This window comes from Strix uralensis, chromosome 19 (genome assembly GCF_047716275.1).
Source record: "Strix uralensis isolate ZFMK-TIS-50842 chromosome 19, bStrUra1, whole genome shotgun sequence".
NCBI lineage: Eukaryota > Metazoa > Chordata > Aves > Strigiformes > Strigidae > Strix > Strix uralensis.
In genome coordinates this window covers 12,303,291-12,318,013 of record NC_133990.1, presented here as the reverse complement: position 1 = coordinate 12,318,013, position 14,723 = coordinate 12,303,291, and the positions used below count along the sequence as shown (strand labels likewise).

Sequence of the window (14,723 nt, the reverse complement as noted above, 5' to 3'; positions counted from 1 at the left end):
TTGCTATAGCAAGAGCGGTCCTCTGTGACTGAAAAGGTACAGCCCAGACGAGGCCTTTCAATGGAGTCCCACCAAGGCATTGCCAACTCCAGGCTCACAGAGGGCCTGGGCTCCCTACCTTACCCCCCGAGGCACTGCATAGAATTTAACAGAGGATCAATTTTTGCCCCATTGTTAGGTCTCTGCAATCGCAAGCTGAGAAGAATAATTTTGTACAAGCTCCTTGATTTAGATCAACCCAAAAGTGACAAGAATACTTTTTTTGCTTTTTAAAGAAAAGTCTACCAGAGTCAACAGAGTGAGTGTTCCATAAATCAACTTCTTTCCCAAGCGTAAAATCTCCAATTGCTCATCCTCTGTCTTTTATCCTAATTAAATAGTGATGTGAAGTAATCAGCAGTATTGTCAATGGCCCTGGTGCTGCACAGATACTTCTGAATATACAGTATTAGAAGGAAACAAAGCCATCAAGCAGCTGAACCAAGACTAGCAGCGCAGGCTGGAAACATCCATGCAAAACCAAGACACCCCATGACTGAAGGGCAGGCCCAGGTCGGGGCCTGCAGTGTCCCATGTCCTCTAAAGAACAGGTCATGGAAGGGCCCCTCCCTGTGCTAAATGTGACATGGCTTTCTCTACCATTTCAGCAGGGAGTAAACTACCTCCAGTTACCTTTCACATTCTATTTCCATAATCTGGTCAAATTAAAATACTGAACTACTCTTAAACACTGATCCCTGCCCTTGACACTCACCTCTCCCTTCTAATTAATCATGTTCAATATGTAAGTATTCAGATGCCATGAGAAAAGAGGTCCTGTGAGGCAGAGAGTTGTCAGCAGGGGAGAAGCTTTGGGACCCCATGTCATCTAAAAAGCAGTTACAGATGGTGAATTACCTCAAGAAACAGAAACGCGTGTGGTCCATGTGGTTCTTGTTACCCACTGGCTCTTGTGGAAGCAGCTGGAGTGCGAAGGCAGCCCCAGCCTTCTGGAAAGCAGGAGCTGGGGAAAGGATGTTGTGCCTCCCTGAGTGGACCTGCACAAGCCAGTCCCAGGGAGCCATGCTAAGGGAGGTGAGCTAAGAGCAGATAAGGGAGGATGTCCTAATGCAGTTTGAGCTCCTGGAAGCTGTTTCAGGAAAGTCCTTCCTCTCTTGAGTATCAGTTCCCTCATAAGAAAGAAGGCATTACACGTAAAGGTGAGTCTATACAGAATGCAAGTATCTATGTCAGACTAAATACGAACGTTTGGTACAGTAAATATTCATATACTCTTAATAGTGTTGGTTTCTTCCCTTTCCCATCACTTCCTTCTAAAAGGAAGTGGACCTGTACTCCCGGGGAGAGGCAAAGGAAGAGCCCCACATGACAGGCACTATACAAATACAATCAAGAGAGACTGTCTCTTCCTGTAAAGGTTTTTGATCTAATGAGACTACATACAAGCTAGAGGAAGAGCTCAGCAGCACAGCAAGTAATGCCCTGGCTCTAAGTCAGGAAACATCTGACAATTTTGTTCATGGGGAAAAAACAGTAATCTTCAATAACTGCAGAGAAAGTGCTCCAGGTCTTTCCCTGGATTTTGCTTCATGAAGCACATGGGTCAGTGTTATTCAGTACATTTCACTGCTAAAACTTTTCTTTGTAGACCAGCAGGATATCAGTCACTCTTGGCAGGGCATCTTCTGCAGTATCGAAGTACAAACTCTTTCCCCTTTGATTCGAGTACCGCGACATGACACAGGATGTCTCCTGATAGCAAAATTTTGTCATGGTACAATAATCTGAGAAGTCTTACTCAGAGTTTCTTCACAGGCAAGGAATCGTACTAGGCAACAGGTGAAAACCCTGAATTCACTGCACAAAACTCCCTTTATAATTCCTCTATAATATCTCACTGTTGGATTGGCCGTGAGACAAACAGATTTTAAGTGCAGTTTCAAAAAAAAATGTGCAAATAGAAAGCCAGTGATTTACTCTTTCACTTAACTGACAGCTTCCCAGATGAGAAACCTGTGGCAGCTCCTGTGGCTAGATAACCTGCAAAGAGCAATTCATAAAGGGATGGTTGTTGATCCTTGTGCTGAAGAGTTCAAAAGGTAAACAAATATTTATGAAAGGCAATATTTAACTATTAGTCTTGCAAAATACTGTGCATTACTGATTTCCATAAAAATCAGATCTTAGAGACACAGTGAAATACTGACTTCATTCATTATTTAGGTCTCACTCCTTACCTTTCCACAGGGTTAAAAGAAACTTATGAATCTTTCTCCTTGGAAACATCTGTGCAAGCTCATTTAAAAAAGCCAAGAATTTAACAAAGTAAAAACTGTTGGTTTAAGCTAAGATTTTCACAAACTCTTAAAGCCCAAATCCCATGCTGATGTAGGGGTACATTGGTTACCAATCTAGAGCCCCTAGGTTTTTGCAGTACATATATATGTAGTAAATGTCCCACTGGAAAGGGAGGGAGAACACCAACAAGGTTCTCAGCATCTCTTCAAGAGACACACTCTGTGCTCCTGGAGATAAACAAGCAAAAGCAAAGCCATAAAACACAGGTGGAAAATGCATGGATCCAGAGCTTTGAAAATGCATGTACAACGGCACAGACACACAGACAGGAAAGGCCTTTTCTGGGAGTGGAGAAAGAGTTGCATTATTTTATGGGCAGGGCTGATGTTACTTGGACAAGGCCTAGAGATTCCAGAACATGGACTCGGCGTCCTCAGAATTTAACATTTCTGGGTTGTTGCTGATAAGCTGATCACAAAATGGACAAAAGGATAAACTGATCACAAAAGGACAAAAAGGATCACAAATTACCCATTATCATATTGGTTTCTATTTTTTTATCATGCACAGATTAAGGAGGAAAAAAACCCCAAAGAAACAAAGAAGGAACACTTATCTTACACTTTAGGCACAGACTTCATATATGTCAGACCAAATTCTGAAATTCCTACTCGAAGTTTACTGATGGAGGTTTAACCACAGTAAAGACCTCTAATTCAATTAGTATTATGAGATTTGGTCTAGAGGTTGTATGGTGCACGGGATCCTTTAGGATAACGGGGGGTACCAGAAACATTTGCAGAAAACCCAGTCTCCATAAGTAGCAGGTGAATGAGAGAAACTATTCTAATTACAGTTCAGACTTCACACAATTGTTTTTGCTTTAATCTCCCAAACCTTATCTTTCTTTTTGTGGCTGTAGATTTACTTTCCTCTGATTTTTGAGAATTCATCTCCCCCTCCCTTTTTTCTTCATTCCTCACTGCACTCCTACATATACATTTTAGGTAAGTTGTCTTTGCATACCTATCTGCTCGGTGCGCAGAGCTCAGTTTTGGAGACACACTCTGCTCAGAGGCAGTTCTGCACTGTGAATGGATGAAGGGAAAGTAGGACATCAGTTCTTCATTCAGTCTTGATGTAAGCTCTCTTGTACAATGCACTAAGAAAAAATTTCATTGAACACACTGCAATAATAACTCGTCTATGAAATATTCTGAGGAATGTAACAAGAAACCAGTGGAGCAAAGATCCCAAGAAATACACTAATCTAAAATGTAGAGATTTATGGCAGAGACCTTTTAGATATCTAAATATGACAAATCATTTTAAATTCTGAAACTCTAAGACAAAAGAGGACCCCGGCGAAGGTGAAGCTGTAAGAGTTGAAAGGAGGCATATATATATAAAAAGTTCCTACTGTAACAGTCTTAAAAGCTTACAAGATGGGAAAAAACCTAACTCAGCAGGAACATAGTGTTGGTTTCTCCCCTTCCCATCTCTTCCTTCTAAAAGGAAGTGGTCCTGTCCTCCCAGAGGACATGTTTCTTTCATGCTCTTAGGCTGATTTTCATCATCTAAGAATATGACCAACAGTTCTTAGTGGTTCCTCAACACCCCTCCCCATTCTGGACAGGCTCCCATCTTCCATGCACTAGACTTTTCCATGAGTGTGCCTTAGGGCACTGTAACCATATGGTCCATCTCCTGATGAAAGATACATGCCCCAGTTACCCCAACAAATCTTCCTCAATGACATTAGCCTTCAAGGACACAGTAATGAAAAACTCATTGGAGCAACAAACAGCAATATTTTTTTCAACATACATATGCCAGTAATAAATGGAGAACAGTTACCAGTATAGGAAACTTCTTGTGGAGAATATATAAAAACCACTTGAGGTTCTGTCTATTGCTCTGTGACCAAAACAAGGCAAACATGTCCTCCCTACTGCTAGAAGAAGGTGGTAGCATATTCAGTATGTGTAAATTGAGAAATTCCCCCCATTTTAAATGAGGTCAGGCTTTGTACACAGTGTTATGAATAAATTTCTACCATGGCAAGAAAGTTTATTTATGTATTGCACTACTCTATAAGAACGGCTGGCAAAAACCCTACAATACATTTATACCATATTTATGTATTTGGGATGTATCTATCCAAGAGTGCAGAGCCTGCAAACTTTCTCTCCTCCAGTCATCCTGCTTTGGCTCTACGTGGTGCTGTACAAACACACACTAAGAAAGCCTTTGCCCCAAACAATATGTCAAGTGACCGTAGAAAGGTAACAAATGAACAGGATTCACACTAGGGATGTCTCCTTGAAGGCCAATCAGTCTCTTGGAAAGCCAGTCATAGTCCTATTTACATAGGCTGGCAAAAGCTCCAAGGAATCCCCCTTTTTGATATGCCTTTTTTATCTTACTGTGTCTACTTTATGCATTCCCTCACCAAATTCTTCCTAGTTGTGGTGATTTGAGACTAGGCTGCCAGGTTCACCCTGTCAGCCCAAAATGCTCATCAGAATTGAGTCAACTTTGAATCAACACTGCCATGGCTACTTTATTATTCCAACTTAACCTTCCTAGTAGCTTATCATAATGCCAAGTACCAAAACAAGCCTGGGATTCAGTGTACGCATCCACCTAAACAGGCTACTCTATCTCATGGCCTATTCCCCAACTGATACTAGAGTCAGCTGGGTAATTACAGTAACAGTCTGGGTAAAAAGGTGAGCCAAATAAAAAACCTCCTAATTAACAAGGCCTCTCAGGGGCCTAACTAATTTTGCCTGGGTTTCTGTAAACTTGGAAAATGTAACAATTGACAGTTTCTTTCCTATTTCTAATCTGTTTAGACCATATCTCTTGGAGCAAAGACTGTTTCACTCTACTTCTAAACACTGCCCGGCAGGCGGCAGTCCCCATACCTGGTGGCACTGCCCCACCAGTGTACACACAGCTCCGAAACTGGTCCAGGCTCTGCAAGGACCGTGTCGAATGGAAAGAAATGATCTCTCTGTTCCACTGAGCTTAGCATGAACTTCAACAGCCTCTTCTTGGCATGCAGTCGCTCAACAGAAGCTGCATTTCTCTGCATCCTTATTCTAGACAGGGCCTCTGTGTCCCTGATTGAAAGAAGGTCAAATAGCCCATATCTCTTCTTAATTTTTAATCGCAATTTCATGCTGTTATTTCAGCTGCTGGAGGCAGTGTAGCACAAATCCCTCAGGAGTAATTCCTAGATACTCTCTTGTAGGCTGGCCTACTTTTTCTTCCTGTTCAGTTAGAAATTGCTTATCACAGCCCAGATGTGTGCCAGTACTGGAAAAGCCTGCCTCCATCCAGACAAATGCATTCTCTACTGCAGCATGTTAAAAAAATTAAATAAAAAAAATATTTTAAAAAAATCACATTTTGATTCTTCTCCAGCTTCTAAAAATAGACAACATAATCAAGATCTAATTTTTAGCTCTATGAGCCCAGCTGAGTACGATGGCTTAATTTTAAACATTTCCATTGCCTCTGATAGAGGACAGTGCCACAGTCCGCCCCATGCCAGCACTTTGCTGGGGTAGTTCCCCACCATGGGCTGCAGGTCTCAACGCTGCTGGGAAAACCTAGTGGGGGGAGACACTCGAAGGGGTAAGCCAAAGTCCACGTGGTTTTGTGGGGATTTTGGACGTTGCAAGGGCTGGGTGTGAAATGCAAGAAGAAGGAAGTGGGAAAAATGTCCTAGAGCTTTCATAACTAGGAAAAGTACTGGGCAATTTCATGAATGGCATGGGTCACTTTGGAGGCAATTCTTGAGGCTACTGAAATCATGTATTTGAACTCTAAAATATAGTGGGCAGTATAGTGGCAGCTGTGTGACAGAAATGATTCCTGTAAGATTTCATCTATGGAGGGATTTTTTTTATGTAAGTGGGAAAATTCCTAGCAGTATGTGCAGCTCTTGTTTTGAAAAATAAGAGAAGCTGCCTCCAAAAGAATACACTGCTCTCAGTTTGGTCAGAGAGGCTAGAAGGCAGAAAAGAAGCAGTCAAATCTTTTATGTTTGCTTGTGTAATGAGGGATTTTGCTGGCTTTGTTTAGCTAGAACATCTCTTTGTGGTTGACTTTCTCTCTACAGTTTTGTAATAACCTGGAATCTTTGCTTTATCAACCAGCTTTTTCGGGTCTACACAGAACTTGCTTCTGACCAAAAAAACCCACCCCAAAACCTACATAAACCAATGCTTTTTACTCAAAAAAAAAAAAAAAAAAAAATTCCTGTATTTCAATTTTAGAGCCTTCCCACTGAAAATATTCCAAGAACACCACTCTGTCCCAAAATCCTCCATAAATGCAGAACAAATTTCCCTAAGCAGCAAGGAGAAAAGATATGAAGCAGAATAGGAAATAAAAAAATAAAACCAAAGAGTGAGCCAATTTCAAGTTTCTGAACTGGAGGGCAAAGATATCCTCATCTTGTCACACAAGTGTCAAGAAACTCCCTGAACGCTACATGCACTGCCTCTTATGTAGCTACTTTTATTACAGACATTTTGGTATTCCCCAAAGGCCATATATCAGAGTCAAGATGTGTTCACCACCCTCTGACTGAGCAGTTGTATTTTTTTCACAGGAGTACAGTACCCAGTGAGTGCTGTCATAATATTTCTTTTCCTTATGTTGTTAAGAATGCTATATTCAAGACACACCACAAATTAAAGTGGACAGATTTTGAGTACAGCAAACAAAAGGCAAAAAGGACTAAACCACAAAGCCATACTTACCTGAAGGATTAAATCAATAGGCATGTGACTTCCTCGATAGAAAGAGACCAACTTTTAGCCTTCAATCATTTCACAGCCTCTACCCAAGGACTGAGCCACAGCTTAAATTGGTTTATCCATGGAGAGACAAGGATGGGAGGAATACTTTGCCATGGCAACTGACAATTCCAGAAAAACCACCCCCAAAACTGTGCTTAGTCAGAAAATCAGCAGATTAAAAGCTTGAAGATAATGCCTCAGAAGGAAAAAATAGGAATGAGACAGAAAATGTCTATTAAAGAGAGGTTTATCAAAGAGATAGGTGACAGACTTTCAAATGGTAAAGCTTTTGAATGCTATACAACACAACCTGGGCCACAGAACAGAAATAAATACTCAAAAAAGAGCCATAGATAACAATAAGTGCATGAGGTGACTTTCCTATAGATGCCTGGAAGGACACTATGGTTGGAACTTCATCACTGTCGCTGAGTCACAGCAAGGATGGCTGAACCGAGCAGTCATACTTCCACCTGTTTCAAACCACTCAGCCAAATATAGCCTAAGAAATGGTAAATTTTGACTCAGACAAGTCTCTGTGGGAACTGAGTAATATTTGATCCTTCACTGATTTAAGTGTCTATTACAGGAGGCCAGTAGTTCACTGGCAAGAGCAGGTGCTTAAAATTTAACGAGCTAACTGGCAGAATTTTCACAGAAACACTGACATACACCAATTCAGCCCAGCTTCCTAACCCTGAAACCATGGCACTACCCGAATAAACACTGCTGCACTGAGGTACTCCATTCTGAGGGCTACAGAAACTCAAGCAACATCTCTATCAGGTCACACCCCAGCCCTGAGCAGTCTCCTGCTGGCCTCCGACAGAGAGATTGCATTTGGGGTGTTGTGGCAAAAACTGGGTGGGAAAACATTTCTTCCAGTCTGGGAGCTCTTAGATTTCAAAGTATTTTCTTGGCCCAGCTCAGGACAAGAAGGTCAAAACCTCAGATTTTTCTCAAAAGAAAATCCAAAACACATTTTGAGAAAGGGAAGAAATATTTTTTGACTGGGCCAGAGTGATTCACTTCTTTTGTATTATTTTATGCGTGTTTCATACAACAGCAAAAACAAGTCAGGGAAAAAGTAATTTCCCCTTTAAAAATGTCAGCGTGTGATGTTCTACCAAATCAAAAATTTAAACTGGTTTTGAAAAAGAAAATAATCCTCAATCTCTTTTATGGCTGTTTTTGGAGGAGTCAGCATTTATTTTGTTGGAAGATGCCTACCTTGCACTGAGTGCAAAACTGCTCATTCTCTGTACAACATTTCTTCAGAGCAGCATTTTGTAATCAGCTTGAGCAGCCAGAGAGGTAGATTATTTTTATGCAGGTGTTTTGTACCAAGGACACTTATTTTTGCATGTATGCATAAACATAAAATATATAATTCAGAATATTGCCAGGTGAAAGCAGGCAATTTCCATGTAAATTAGTCCCAAATGGGGGCACGCTGTGTTCTTCATTGCTCTTGGTAATTGTTCACTGGGGGTTCCTCGGCAGTTGTAGTTAATGTTGCTTTCTGATGCTTGGAAAAAAATAGGAAAAGAATGAATTGCTGAGTGTTGCCCTTAGAGGTTACAATAAAATTCTCACCGGTGCAGTGTGTTGCCGTGTATAATCCTGCCTAGTCCTACCTAGGAACATGGAGTTTTTTCTCTCTGTAACTGCATGGCTGTGCCTTATCACGCTTTTCTTCCCCCGTCTCCTCTCCAGAGAGGGATTCAGGCAACAACCACCTCAGAACAACCCAAGGTGTTGACCTAACTCCTGCCAGGGTATAAGTCGTCTTTCTACTGATTTCAGCAGGGGCTGGGATCAATCCTTAGCCTAGGCCTCCCAAAGAGCTCATTTCCCAGGAGATACAGCAGAAGCTGAGGGGAAGGAGAATCTGGCAGATTTAGGAGCACCAAATATAAACCAGACTTCTAGATTAGACCAGGGAAACCAGGGAACCTTCTTGCTTCCCTTGGCATACCCAAGAGAAAGGCTTGAGCCAGAACATTCCCCAGTTGGAAGTACTGGGGGACATGCATGTCCCAGGTTTTGACTATTGCAGAAATGAAGATGCAGCCTCTCTCCCAGCTTCTTGAGGAAAGACGTTAGGATGAGCTGCTCATAATCACAGCGCGGGTCCTGCAGTGACAGCAGGACAGAAGAGCCCACCAGCAGCTTGGTAAGGGAAGCAATTTGCAAACACGCACTGCGCTGATGGCTGTGCAGCATAAACACCCCAAGAGTCTCAAGCACAGGGAGGGAAGTCTTCACACGTGAAACAGAGACTGATCATCTGCAGGGCTGAAAACACAATGGGAGCCAAGAATCACTGAGAGACTGTGGTGGTGGAGAAAACTGCAGGCTGATAAGAAACAGAAAACAAAAAAAGCTTCAATTTGCTGTGTTTAATATTGCTTCTTCCCACGCAGGCTGCTTTCTTCTCTTTGCTATCGGTTGGAAGGGTATTTCCAACTTAACTTCTTAGCTGCTTTGCCTCTGCTAAGATAGAAGTGTCTCTGCTAACGCTACCACAGAAAGCAGGAGGAAGGATGTATTTCACATTAACAGTTAGGCAACACCTGTATTTAACATCAGGAAAAACAGTATGAAGAAAACCCTCCTGACAAATGAGGTCACTTTGACCAAGAACACTGATGACTTGATTGTCAAGGTGGCATCGCTTCAAAACACAGCATATAGGAGATGAAAAATACAAAAAAATCTGGTTATAGACTCTCCAGAGTTTCCCCACTAGATCTGACATCCTTCACTCAAACTTTGCTTCAGCTTCCAGAAGAGTTAGCTCAGCACAGACCCAGAGCAAACCATGTGGGAAGACATTTTCTTAGGGGCTCAGCACTGCCCAGTCTGTACAAAAGATAAAAATACGTCAACAGATAAGCTCTGAAGGATGCGTGGTGCTATCTTTAGTAAAGATCTGCATTAACTTGTGGTGTCAGGTTAGTATTATTCCTTGAGTGTCATTGTCTTTGTGGTGGACACCACCCCAAACTGGGCAGAACAGGCTTCTGGGAAACTAGAAGTGATAGGGCAGATGTTTCTTGGGCTCAGGTAAGATTTGATGTCTTTGCTTGCTCCTCTCTACTGAAGTGAGCCAGAGAGATTTGTTCGCCAGCAAACTAACATTGCTGCAACTGCTGGCATACCTGGTGAAAGGGATGTCCTCAGTTAAAAAAAAAAAAAAAAAAAAGAGCACTTTATTTAAGATGGTAACAAGAAGAAGAGAACTGCAAGTTTGAGTTCAGTAAAATATTCAGTGTTTTCCTGCACTTTGCTTTTCAATAAATAGCAAGAGACAGCACAATGGAGATAACTGCAATTCCAGGCTGACAAAGGAGACCTATGCAAATGGCTCTTCACCTTTCCCTCAGTCCAGCTGTGTCTCAGGCTGCTACATCCTTCCACAGCCTAATGAAAAACCCATTTGGATCACAGTCTTTTCCAAGTGCAGAAAGGCCCCCTCTGTTCTGACACAGGTATTAGCAGATATCCTCAAGCAGCTAGTGGGGAAAAAACTTTTTTCAGAAGCCAGTGGGAGACTCTTAATTGCTACTGAAAATATTTTCAAAGCAGCAGATCAGCTAGTAGTCCCAGCTCCATCCCAGAGGCAAACACAATTTATTTGTCATGTTTCAACAATTTTTCTGCTGTTCATACAGTGTAATTAATCACTTGGCAGGCAGGCAAACACACAGAGGCCTGAAAAGGCAGCTCATTCTTTGAAATGCAGCAATCACCCTGTATCTTGTTAAGAGGCAGATTCACTCTCTCATTTACAGGCGAGAGCAGAGAAAAAATGGAAAGCAGGAACTCAGTACAACAACAATTAATAAGAAACAAACAGCCTTGTTTAAAATAAGGATTCTGCTATTATTGTATCTTACAACATGCTCTTCCACTGGGTTTGCATGTATGGCATTTGGGCACTGATTTCAGACAAAAAGGCAATTACTCACATGTAAAAATACATAGTCTGTCCCTTCACAAGCAGCTACTCAAATAGGTACCCTGCTACCTGGTGGTGAGAAGCTCTAAGATCCACCATTCAACCTCCTCTTCTGTCATCTATCCGGGTGATCTAGATTCAGGCTCCCTTCAAATCTGAACTGCCAAAATACACCAGGTGAAGAGCTGAAAAATCCAGCTCCTGTTGCTGATTCCCTTCTTCCTAAACTTAGGTGCTCAGACAGAAGAGCACCTAGACCCAGGTCACTGCTTCTCAGGGCCTACAATGCAAATCTTGGCCAGGGAGCTGCAGATGCAGCCAGCCTAATTCCCTCTGAGTCCTGTGGCTAGTGCTCCCATCTGGCTAGGTGCCCAGGAAGGCCCAGAGCCAGCCATTTGGAAATACTAGACACAGGCACTTTACTTTGTTTGAGCTGGCTGAATCTGGGTCTGGGTTTTCACACACATACTTCAGCTGTGGACTTACTGTTGGTTACCAACTCCATAAGGCTATGCAAGGCCTCTGAAGTGTTACCAGATGCTCGCCACAAAGCAAATCCTGCATACTGGACTAGGGAGACTTTTGTCTCCCTTCAAACGAGTCAAAACAAGAGTTGAGGCCATAGCATCAAACACTGTGAAAGGAATTCAGGGTCGATAAGTTGGCTTCTGGCAAACTCAAAGTGTTTCTATTATCTCTCTAAAGGCTGTAAGAGACAGAAATTATACTAATAAACAGCACTTGACTGAAGCAATGCCTCAGATGGAGCACAATACAGACCTTGACCACATCAACAGTCTCTGAATTCATAGACAGAGGGGGCAGGTTTATTTGTAGGTCCTGGAGCAGCAGGGACTCTACAACTGCCAACTCCTAACTGCAATCCCACCAGCTTTCTCTGGTCCAAAGAGAAAAAATACTCTTTGCAACCTGAATCAATGCTGATGGATTCCCACTGATCTGACAGTAACGAAGTGTTGCTCTTTGCTTTCTGCAAAAATCACCTTAACAGACTTGAGCTCAAAGGAAAACCTCTCTGTTCACCTGAAATACCACTAACACAGCCACTCATTATAAACCCTTTGAAACTTTCCATAGAATGGTCTTTGCATTTTAAATTGCATATACGATAGGATTTTCTTCTCCTTTTTGGACAAAGTTTTTAGACATTAAAAGCTTGTCAGCTTTTCTTCTTGCTTACACTGAAGGAAAAAAAAAAAAGGAAAAGCAGACCATTTAGAAAATGTCAAATGCAATGCCCCAAGCTCCTGGTATCAGGGGATTTTATGTATCAATTTAAATTAATTGCATCCAGTTGGTTGTAATTAAAGGCTGGAGGCTTGGCAGTTTCTTCTTCCCCATTTGACTCAACATACATGAACAGCTGGATCAGTTTAGCACCTTACTGTGGCTCCTGCCACTTCATCCCACTTCTCGACATTATCTTTACATCTTCAGGTTTCTGCCTTTGGGCTTCAGAAAGCTACAATAGAGGGAGTGAGCACTTGAGAGAGGAAGCAAAAGTGAAAGCAGGGGACAGGGGAAATAACATGTGACAAGGATAAATCTCCTCCTCTTCTTAAATCACATTGTGAATACAGAGACAGCATAACAATGAACCAGCTTAGTACCTGCCTTTGTGTAAGTACAGCCCCTCGGGTGGAATAAAAAAGATGCATCCCCTTTTAAAATATCTATTTGTGCCATCACAGCAGATGTATCCTTCTGCTGCTTGAGAATTTGACTGCACCTGAGATTTAGACAGACATGCAAAGGATATACTGGGATGAAAATCAGATTAGACAGGCAACTACCATTTGTGCCATTGGGAGATGCCCATAAACTTGACTACAGCACCAGATGCAAGGAGAGCTCATATAATTTCAGTACACACTTCCTTGGGAATGGGGAACAAATCTCATCAACGGTGATAACCTCAAATCCACCTGGGCCTCGGTGCTTCTCTGTTTCACCAGAACGAAAACTCCAACTTTCCGCCATAGGAGATGATCCTTAAAGCAAGTGCAGAGCCCGTTCACAGCCTTTTCCCAGTCTTTAACTGACATCTAGTGAACAGTTTCTAAACTGCACGTGAAAGACCTGAAGATTGTAAATGAAACGGATCCCCTCTGGAGGGCAGCTGTGCAGAGGAGCTGTGGGATAAGCATGAGGTGTACAACAGTGTGCACTCTTTCCTGTCCTCTCCCCACCATGATAGCTCATCTGCCCTGCGGGCAGGTGGGGAAGAACCTGGTTCTGCTCAGAGGCTGCAGAAATACTGCATCATCCCAATTAAAGTGGGCAAGCACAGCTGCTGGACTCTACTGCAATGGTGCTGCCCACTGCAGGGACCATACAGGGTGGCTAGTGGACATCAGAGGTCCTACCTGGAGTGATCAGCAATGCTTCCACCACAGCACTGCCAGATCAACTCTTTCTGAACAGGAAGGGTCACCCTCTGCTCCCTTCCTCTCCCAGAGGCACAAATCTAGAACTCAAACAGAACTAATCATCTGGATTAGCAACTGCAACTCCCACCCTCAGGCTCTCCTGGAGGATGGGTGGCAGGAGTGGTGCAGTTTGCAGCCATCTCACAGTTTGTCTTCAAGCACCCTCCACAGCACATCTTCGGGTGACAGCAGATGTGAAATCCCTGAGGAATAAAGACCCAACAACCAAGCTGCCTGCCTTCAAAGAGTGTCAGAACCAGTCTTGCATAGCAACAGGGGAACATCTAGTGTTTGCAGAGAACTTGCTTTCCATTTTATAACCTCTATCATCTACTGCAAAACAGGGAGTTTGGTTTATGATATCTATTAAAGTAACCAAGCAACAGCATGGCGGGTATCTATGTCATCAGTTAAAGAAAAAATAGGGCTTCAGAAACAAGCAGAGTTATGGTGGTGTCCTGCCACAGCCCAGGTACTAAAACCAGCCTGTCATTTCAAGCAAAAAGAGCCAGTAAGCCCAGACAACTCTTCCTCATTAAGAAAGTTTATGACCAAATTCTGCCCTCCTGTTTGCAGTCATGGAAGGCTCCTTCCATCTTGTAACAGACATCTTCTGCACTGAGGTGAAGGAAATGTCTCTATACTTTTTGTATGAACAGTGGAAACCATTTTGTATAATACCACGAAGTGTTGTAGCACCAGCATGCTTATCACATGTCTTTCCTCAATACATGAGTATTGTTCTCACACTTCATCACCTGGGAAGGTAAAATGCTTTCCCTACTGATTTCAGGATCACTTGCAGTCTCCTAACACCAGTGACACGCAATCCTTATCTGAGTGTACAATGCTAACTGTACCTTTAATCTTAAGAATTTACATGGGTGGAGGTGATTAAAACTAAAGTAAAATGAAGGAGAGACAAATAGATGCTTAAAGGAAAAATTGACATTGTCCTGCTTGTTAGACTGCACAGAGACTGTCAAATTAAGGATAGAGATTAAGACCTTTAATGGTTTGAAAATATGCTATACCCACCAGCCAAAGTACTATCAAGGTTACCAACAGTGTATTGTTTCTGCTTCCCAACAGCTGTTGAGTCCCTGTTTATCATCTGCAGAAGGTCTCTGAGGACTTGTTCACCTACAAAGTTTGACTGATTTAATTAGATACAAATCAGTGTTTTCCACTTGT

General features: G+C 42.4%; 1 protein-coding gene across 4 annotated transcripts in view; it reads right to left on the bottom strand.

The window, feature by feature from the left end:
* Window positions 1-14,723, bottom strand: part of RAB11FIP4 (RAB11 family interacting protein 4) — a 128,055-nt gene that overhangs the window by 59,182 nt on the left and 54,150 nt on the right. The gene's annotated exons all lie outside the window — the stretch shown is intronic.